The sequence below is a fragment of the Rhyacophila brunnea genome, unplaced genomic scaffold, assembly GCF_057557595.1.
Source record: "Rhyacophila brunnea isolate RB1 unplaced genomic scaffold, BYU_Rbru_1.0 scaffold_9, whole genome shotgun sequence".
Classification (NCBI taxonomy): Eukaryota; Metazoa; Arthropoda; class Insecta; order Trichoptera; family Rhyacophilidae; genus Rhyacophila; species Rhyacophila brunnea.
The window spans coordinates 38,415,736-38,426,227 of record NW_028233361.1 but is presented as its reverse complement, the minus strand read 5'-3'; positions in this window follow the sequence as shown (position 1 = coordinate 38,426,227).

Here is a 10,492-nt window from a genome sequence, read left to right as displayed (position 1 = left end):
CAGGTAGAAGCATCCCCCTTAATTAAAGTTTACAAGATATCACATCAACTTTCAGAATATTTTCACCGCACAACCATTGTTAAATAATGACAATGCATTAGTTGCTCAAGATTAATCCTAGTCAATTGTCCACATTTTGTACATTTTCAGGATATGTATACCCACAAGCGCAAGTTTTATAGTTCAGAAAGAAATGGGGTACGGAAAAACCACGACGTAACAAGAAAAACACATGCACAAGAAAGTACCTACCTGCTTACCATTTTTTCGTCGAAGTATAATATCAGCCAATTTTAATATAATAGGGCAACAAATACTATTTTATCGTAATCCATCCAGAAGCAGACACATGTCTTTATAAAGAGATGAGTAGACTGCATCCAAAACATAGGATGTACAATAATATCGAGGGACAGAAGTTGTGGATGAGGCTGAATTATGCCGCGTAGCCAGTGACGTCCCTAGACAAAATGCCGCCCCTAGGCAGGGCCAAAATGCCACCCCATTTTTTATACCGTATTTTTTACCATCCTTTCATGACACCAATATCTAAGAAATGTGTTGTATGGATAGATTACTAAAAAGATATATACTACTAAATAATCTAATGTAAATGCCATCTCTGATTCAATAGACAATGTTGCGAGTCTACGATTTTTAGATTTAGAAATACACCTGACAACTTCCAAAACTCGCAAGTGACTGGCAAAACATATCAGGATACATTTTAAATTAGGTATGCACGTGCCATCGGTGTTCACCAAGAACGTGACGTCCATGGACAACGGAACTAAACTAGATATCGCGAGCCCGAGAAAAAAAATAAAGTCCTGTTAAAACTTTTATGGTTCCTAATTAATACATTTTGTTTCCAACCAGTGAGCTGAATTAATAGAAATATATTTCCGTTTTAATGTAGCTATTTATTTTCTATGTATACCAAATGATTCTCCTCGATTTGCCGCCCTTTGGGTAACTGCCGCCCCCAAGCGACGCTCAATCTGCCTACCCCTACGGGTCGTCACTGCGCGTAGCACATATCAGAGAATAAAATGTATCTAATACTTATACATAATAATATGTACTATTTATCCTAGTTAGGCCCGAGTGCAATGCGAATGTCGTCATTTTTGCTAAATCCTGCGTATAAAAATATAAGTTACGATTATAGGTAACCGATTCTTTAAAAACATAAATACTTAAGTAAACTAATCGTATCTACAATATCCATTACAATGTGAATTCAATATAACCTAAATATGCTTATTTGAATACCTAACAATAGGTCATATTATAATAGTTGTCTAAAGTCGGTATTATTTTTTAATTTTATCAGACTAAGTAGGTACATCTTACATTAATTTCATTTGAAAATGTACTTATTCATGTGTATATTTTTATCATTATTTACCAATAACATACATAAAATTCTACAGTGAAAGCAGTCGCTCGAAACTCTTTATTCACGGAATTGGCAAAATAATACCTACCTACCTATTACCTACTTACATTATATTATTATTATTGCTAAATAAATCTCTTATAATAAAAATACAGTATGTTTTAATTGTATAAATACAACACGAATAATAGTATTTATAATCAATAATTATTATATATTTTAGCATCTGAACCACCCACAAAATTATTTGTACGTAATATTATTGTATTAATGGGGTAAATAATTAAGCAACCCTTTCTCATAGTCGATCTGCGACAATTGTCAACAGCTTATAAATCAGTATTGTCTTTGATTTCGCACAGTGAACATCTATCAAAGTAAATTTACGAGCTTACAAGATTTAAAGTTTTATAAGTTTATTATTTATATAATATTGAAGTTCGGTAGAATAAAAACAATTTTAAATTGTAATACCTATAGTGCGTTTGATAAATCTTACTGTTTGAAAATCAAATCAAAGTTTAATAGTACATTTCGTTATTGATATAGTAATATTTTGTTTGTGAGTGCTAAATATATAACCCGTAAATACACAATTTAATACAAAATTCTACCAGCAATGAATGCAGGATATCTGAACATTTTCTGGAGACGAATCATCTGCATTATTTGGCATCTTTCTTTGAGACTGAACAAGCAGTGCAGCAAAATCATGCATGAAAATGGGTAAGCCTATTTATTTTATTTCACAACTCTAGACAACGTATTTTTATTGATAGAATGTATAGTTTACCATAATTATTATAGTTTTTGGTGGCAGTGCTCACTCGAAATCTAAAAATAAATCAAAACTTAAGTAGTTTGTGTTAAGTTTTGATTATTCCATTCATACCAGTAATAAGTACCTACAGTGACGTCCCGTGGGGATAGGCAGATCGAGCGTCGCTTTGGGGCGGCAGTTTCTCGAAGGACGGCAAATCGAGGATAATCATTATATAGAAATAGCTACCTACTTAAACTTAATAATAACGAAAATATCACTCCATTAAAAATTCAGCTCACTTGTTGGAAACAAAAATTAATTAACATGAAAGGTTTAACAGGACTGTATTTTTTTGTCGGGTTCGCGATGTCTAGTTTACTTCCGTTGCCCATCGACATCTTTGGTGACCAGTGACGACACGTTCGCGGATGTTGAAAAATACTGTGTAAGAAAATGTGCAGGGGCGGCATTTTGTCTAGGGACGTCACTGAGTACCTATAAGCAACGTATTTCTACTCTGTACCTTCCAATAATGTACTTTCGTTGGTATAAATTATTCTTTAAATCAACTGTTTGCGGATATGCTCAGAGCTCGAAATGGAATATACAATCATAATATTATGCACCACCATGTTTATACTTCATTCATATTAATAATTGGCAAACAATATTGACATTCATTCTTTCCATTGTTACAGAGATTCCCAATCAGCGAGCGCGCCGCCGAAGACACCCCCCAACACAACAATGATCACCCCCGTGATGCTGGCTAGGCGTCCTTCTTCCCTTCGAAGAGTTTACCCCAGCTCCGAGGAACGTGGAAGCATGAGGAAGCTGACACCACTTCCGAGAACCCTCAGCAGAAACCTCTTTGGGGACAAGGATGCCGTTTCGTCTTCCCCGAAGCTTTGTCTGTTCGGACTTGCGCCCCACTTGGCTGACGAGGTGGAACATGAGAGGATCTTCAGAATGTCGCCCGAAACCAAGAATTCGTCGAGGTTATTGTAATAGTGAATTATTGAAAGACATATTTTAGTGATAGTGTGTTTTTTAATGACATTCGTAATTATTATAAGTGACATATTTTATTCTAAGTGTATGAGAATCTATTTTTAATTAAGACCTTAATAATTATTGACATAATTAAATAGAAACCTATTTTACCTAAAACATTGTAAAATATGTAAATAAATAATATTTCAATATATTGATAATGTATTTTATTCCGTTTACTGTTTGTCTAGATTATTATGGAGGCTAGTTAGTAGAGTGGCCGTTGATGAAGCTGTGGTATGCAGGCTTGGTCTCGCGGCCAGACAAAAGATTCATGTTGTTTTTGTAAGGACTTTTGCAATAATGGTTAACAACCATTCCTGGTAATATACCTAATCTCCATTTAGGATTGGGTAGTATTGATCAATGGCATAATTTTTTATTATTTACGCAATAGCAATTTGTTCTTTCTTATTTTCCGCTCATTGAAAAACCTGTCCATAAACTCATTCAAAATTTATCGCCATTAGCAAGCTGCTGTTATCTAAAATGTTGCCAGCAACTAATATTCTACTATTTTTTTTCAAGCGTTTAGATGTATTCTATTATGTATGTATATTTTTCTAATGACATAAATTCTATAGTCGATAAGATATCTACATCATATAGATATTTTTTTCTTTCGACCATGTCCGATCCTAATAGGATCATATGGGCCTCCACAGGGTGTAGGTTTGTATTAACAGCTTTTGCTTTTACGAGAAATGGATGTCAGCCACTTGATCAACCTATTAGGTCCATACTCTGACACACAAATTGAAAAACAATATGTGTACTTGCCAGGCCCAGGATTCGAAGCTGAGACCCACGACGCTTAAAGGGGAAAGGAACGCCAGCAGAGAACCTAGCGGAAAAAATCGAAGCTTGAAATTTGAGATTTTTCTTTGATAATTTACAATTAAACTGTATTAATTAATTAATATGTACTTATCTCAAAGCATTAAAAATACATTTTTTAATATTTTCAGATACATACCTATTTATTAATTAATACAGTTGAAATTATAAATTATCAAAAAAAATCTCAAATCGCAAGCTTCGTATTTTTCCGCTAGGTTCTCTGCTGGTACGCCTCCCCCCCTTAAGTCAGGCGGCCATCGTGGGAGATAGATATTTAGTTAAACTAAACAGCTTTTTGAAGTATTCATAAATTCGTAACAAGATGCAGACAATATAAAGTAGGTAATCAGCGGAGACAGCTGGCGTAATCGATTCATCAAAGAGGGCTAGACATAGTTAAAAAAAAACACCCATACAATCATTAAATCATACCAAAACCTTAAAAGATGCAAATTTCTCACAGATTTAGAATACAGTTATTTTACCCAGGGAATACAAAATCCCTGAAACACACAGATGCCTATAACATAGCCAATCAGCGCTCGAAATGGAAAAGTTAACGAACCGGAGCGCTCGACAATTTTCTGAAGTAGTAACATATTAGTTATCAAATTTTACGTGTAATAAAAATAAGTGTGTTAGATTTTTTGTTATATAGCATATCTAGCTTAAACCGTCAAAATATTTTTTCCACGAGACGGAACGATAATTTTACCGATTTCCGTAACCGGAACGGCGCTCCGGTCCATTTCGAGCCCTGTAGCCAATGATACATATATGTAGGTACACAATCAAATAAACCACTAAAATAACTCTGTGTCAACACTCTCAACTTGAAAAGAGATACATTATTATTTTTACTAGATACCTACCTACGTCTGTAATTTCTTGTTGTTATTTTATTGTTCATCGTGAGAGGCCTCAAGATCAACCAGTTCCTCGAGCTTCCAAGTCCCTAAGGCCGCCAGTGTTGGTAAAACGTTTTAACATTATACACCTATTATTATCTTTATACGACCACAATGGTCGAGCGGATTCGAATCCTGAGTCTGGCAAATAATACACAAATATTTTTCAATTTGTGTTTGTAGTCAGAGTATGGAGCTAATAGATTGAGCAAATAGCCAACACCCATTTCTCGTAAAAATCCGTTAATACAAACCTCCACTCCGTAGAGGCCCAAATGATTTAATTAGGATCGGACATGGTCAAAAAATAAACATTATCGTTATCTCCTTGCTGTATCCACTCTTCTCAGCCTGTAGTCTTTGCTCAATTATCTCATCGATCGAGTAGGGTCCGTAGTCGCACTAAAGTATATTAGTCTATGGTCGCACTTTACATATTATTATGCTATTCTTAGAGCAGTGGTCTCCAAACTCAATAAGGATGTGAAATACTTTCAGAAATTAAAATTGTCTGTTGGGCTACTTATATAATATACTCGTATTCCTTCTTTATATTTTTTATCATCGTCCTTTATCGTACCATACATAATATTATTATATTACATAAAATAAATTAAGACATCGGACTTCCAATAAAACATAAATGCATACTTAAATTATTTATTTATAAATATAATAATAATTGAAAAATATCTTGAAATTATTGTGAGTGAAAATAATTAGTGAAAAGAATGGCATTCACTTTCCTCCACAATTTTCTTCAATTCTCGGTGAGTACCTTGTCACTCTCAGCCGAGTGCAACTATCAAGATGTATATCTGTGAGCCTCGAACAAGTATCTTTGGATAGCATGAGCCCTCACCCGGTTAATAATTTTAACAACAAGTTTCATTAATTACCTTGTTGAATTTTAGGTATTTTGCACACAGTGCCTGCTGTTGAATAATGCAGTGATAAGATAAAAAGGGTGGAAACATTTCATCTTCTGTTGAGATCATAAAAAGCTCTAGCACCATCGGTAGTAATGTTTCATTTCCCACAAGAAATGTTTCATTTCGGAGTCCAATAATAAAATTTGAGAGGCAAATTTAAAAATATGACAAAATATCCTACGCGAGCCACCGAAAATATCACCGCGAGCTACCGGTAGCTCACGAGCGACCGTTTGGCGATTACTGTCTTGGAGGCTCCGGTGGATGGTCTGTGTATCGCGATAGATGTGGTACATCTATTTCCATTTCAAAGTACTGTAGCATCTTATATTATATTATTATCATATAGTAAGTTACTTAGTGGGTATTTGATCCATATAATTATATATACTTACTTACATATCAGGATAATTTTCATTATAAAAAATAATGTATAATAGACATTTAAAAAATGGTATTTTTAGACATGCCGCAGTACTCGCAATAGGTAAGGTAGAAGTAGTAACTAGGTATGTGAATGCTATGTTACGAGATTTTTCCTATGAAATTATCTCTGATGAGTGATTTGAAAGAATTACTAGATGATTAAAAACTTGTTTTAATATTCACATCTTCCAAATATTTAAACTTCTAATGCTAATTGAAATGGTAATTAATAATATAGTGTGGATATTAATTGGGTTTTAATTGTTATGTCAAATAAGCCAACAAAGCTATTGAAAAATTCCTGAAATTTACTATTGTCAAACATTCCTTTGACGTCATAACATAATATTCGAGTTAATTTATTTATGTAGGACAATTATTTTAATAGGATTACTATAATGTAATTACATTTCCTTTTGGTACTCAAGGGTGGTTCAGTTTATAAACATTAATTCATTCGTGGTAGTTTTTAAACTTCGAATGTTGATTTTAATGAATTATTCAATAACCGATGTATGTAGAGGGGGTAGGTACCTACCCAACATATCTATATTTTCCTTCAAACATTCGCCTACTTTTAAAATTTATCTCTTCTTAATAATATCTTAATATCAAGATCCTACTAGTCCATAACTATGCAATTTAGTTGAACAATTTGTATGTTGGTATATATTATATTTTAACTATATAAGTCAGCACCATAGATTAATCTAAAATTAAATAATATCACTTTAGTGTTGTCATCTGTCGATTATTAGTAAAAAAAATAGTGAAGTAAAACATATTAATAATAATAGTTATAGAATGTTCTGTTGGCGGAAAATAAATCCATGCATAAGGCACTAGCTTCTCATAACGGGGGTTTCGAGTTCGATTCCCGCTTAGGTCACAATAATCTTTGTGATTTCCTCGACCAACGTGTTTCTGTGATTATTTCACGGATACTACTACACTACTGTAATTAACTGGGCGTCGTGGTTTGTTAAAAACAAATGACAAAAACCGGCCCTAGTCGGCATATAATTATTGTGTTTCATACAAGAGTGGTTCCAATCCTGGGTCTGGCAAGTACACAATATATTTTTTTTTAATTTGTGCATGGGTCAGAGTATGGACCCAATAGGTAGAGCAAGTGGCTGATATCCATTTTTCGAAAGAAAAAAACTGTTAATACAAGCCTCCACAGAGTGGAGGTCCATATAATGATCTTTTTAGGATCGAACATGGTTGGGGAAAAAAACAAGAGTGAAGGAGGTACGTCGTCAATTAAGGGGGAGACTTCTACCTACCAGAGGCACCTAGCGGAAAAATACGAAGCTTGAAATTTGAGACATTTTTTTGATAATTTACAATTTCAACTGTATTAATTAATAATTATGTATTTGAAAGAAAAATATTTTTAATTTTAAGTCAAAGATAAATTTACAATTGTAAAAATAATGAATTTGTTACATATTTACGTACACAGTTACGTTATTATTACATTTTATTTTATGGTCATATTTATTGTTAGGATTTAGTTTATTAAGTTTTCAATTTTTCCTCGTACATACTTTTGACGAATTCATAGTTTTAATATTTTTTATATTTATTTTAAAAAACATCGATTTTTATAGAAATATAATTGTGTATAACTTGAAATCCTTTTAATTTATATGAAATCGTATTTAGGTATGGTCCCAATATTTAAGCTCGATCGTTTTCAGATACCTACATATTCATTAATTAATTCAGTTGAAATTGTAAAATGTCTCAAATTGCAAGCTTCGTGTTTTCCGCTAGGTGCCTCTAGCAGGTAGAAGCATCCCCCTTAATTAAAGTTTACAAGCTATCAAATCAACTTTCAGAATATTTTCACCGCACAACCATTGTTAAATAATGACAATGCATTAGTTGCTCAAGATTAATCCTAGTCAATTGTCCACATTTTGTACATTTTCAGTATATGTATACCAGTATACCCACTAGCGCAAGTTTTATAGTTCAAAAAGAAACGGGGTACGGAAAAACCACGACGTAACAAGAAAAACATATGCACAAGAAAGTACCTACCTGCTTACCATTTTTTTCGTCGAAGTAATTAATTATATTATAATTAATACGTTTTGTTTCCAACCAGTGAGCTAAATTAATATAAAGATATTTCCATTATTAGGTACTAAGTTTAGGTAGCTATTTATTTTCTATGTATACCAAATGATTCTCCTCGATTTGCCGCCCTTTGGGTAACTGCCGCCCCCAAGCGACGCTCAATCTGCCTACCCCTACGGGTCGTCACTGCGCGTAGCACATATAAGAGAATAAAATGTATCTAATACATAATAATATGTACTATTTATCCTAGTTAGGCCCGAGTGCAATGCGTATGTCGTCATTTTTGCCAAATCCTGCGTATAAAAATATAAGTTACGATTATAGGTAACCGATTCTTTAAAAACATAAATACTTAAGTAAACTAATCGTATCTACAATATCCATTACAATGTGAATTCAATATAACCTAAATATGCTTATTTGAATACTTAACAATAGGTCATATTATAATAGTTGCCTAAAGTCGGTATTATTTTTTAATTTTATCAGACTAAGTAGGTACATCTTACATTAATTTCATTTGAAAATGTACTTATTCATGTGTATATTTTTATCATTATTTACCAATAACATACATAAAATTCTACAGTGAAAGCAGCCGTTTGAAACTCTTTATTCACGGAATTGGCAAAATAATACCTACCTACCTAATACCTACTTACATTATATTATTATTTTTGCTAAATAAATCTCTTATAATAAAAACACAGTATGTTTTAATTGTATAAATACAACACGAATAATATTATTTATAATCAATAATTATTAAATATTTTAGCATCTGAACCACCCACAAAATTATTTGTACGTAATATTATTGTATTAATGGGGTAAATAATTAAGCAACCCTTTCTCCTAGTCAATCTGCGACAATTGTCAACAGCTTATAAATCAGTATTGTCTTTGATTTCGCACAGTGAACATCTATCAAAGTAAATTTACGAGCTTACAAGATTTAAAGCTTTAAAAGTTTAATATTTATTATTTATATAATATTGAAGTTCGGTAGAATAAAAACAATTTTAAATTGTCATATAGTGCGTTTGATAAATCATACTGTTTGAAAATCAAATCAAAGTTTAATAGTACATTTCGTTATTGATATAGTTATATTTTGTTTGTGAGTGCTAAATATATAACCCGTAAATACACAATTTAATACAAAATTCTACCAGCAATGAATGCAGGATATCTGAACATTTTCTGGAGACGAATCATCTGCATTATTTGGCATCTTTCTTTGAGACTGAACAAGCAGTGCAGCAAAATCATGAATGAAAATGGGTAAGCCTATTTATTTTATTTCACAACTCTAGACAACGTATTTTTATTGCTAGAATGTACAGTTTACCATAATTATTATAGTTTTTGGTGGCAGTGCTCACTCAAAACCTAAAAACAAATCAAAACTTTAGTAGGTACCTAGGTTATGTTTGTAAGTTTTGATTAGTCCATGCATATCTCTATGCGGATATGACCAGGGCTCGAAATGGAATAGCAAACAATATTGAAATTCATTCTTTCAATTGTTACAGAGATTCCCAATCAGCGAGCGCGCCGCCGAAGACACCTCCCAACACCACAGTGATCACCCCCGTGATGCTGTCTAGGCGTCCTTCTTCCTTTCGAAGAGTTTACCCCAGCTCCGAGGAACGTGGAAGCACGAGGAAGCTGACTCCACTTCCAAGAACCCTCAGCAGGAACCTCTTTGGGGACAAGGATACCGTATCTTCGTCTTCTCCGAAGCTTTGTCTATTTGGACTTGCACCCCACTTGGCTGACGAGGTGGAATATGAGAAGATGTTCAGAATGTCGGATGACACCAAGAATTCGTCGAGGTTGTTGTAATTGTGAATTGAAAGACATATTTTAGTGATAGTGTATTTTAGTGACATTAATAAGTAATTATTATAAGTGACATACCTATCTATTTTATTCTAAGTGTAAGAAAGAATCTATTTGTAATTAAGACCTTAATAATAAAATTATCGACATAATTAAATAGAGACCTATTTTACCTAAAACATTGTTAAATATGACTATCTTAAACTGTAAAATATGTAAATAAACTTTA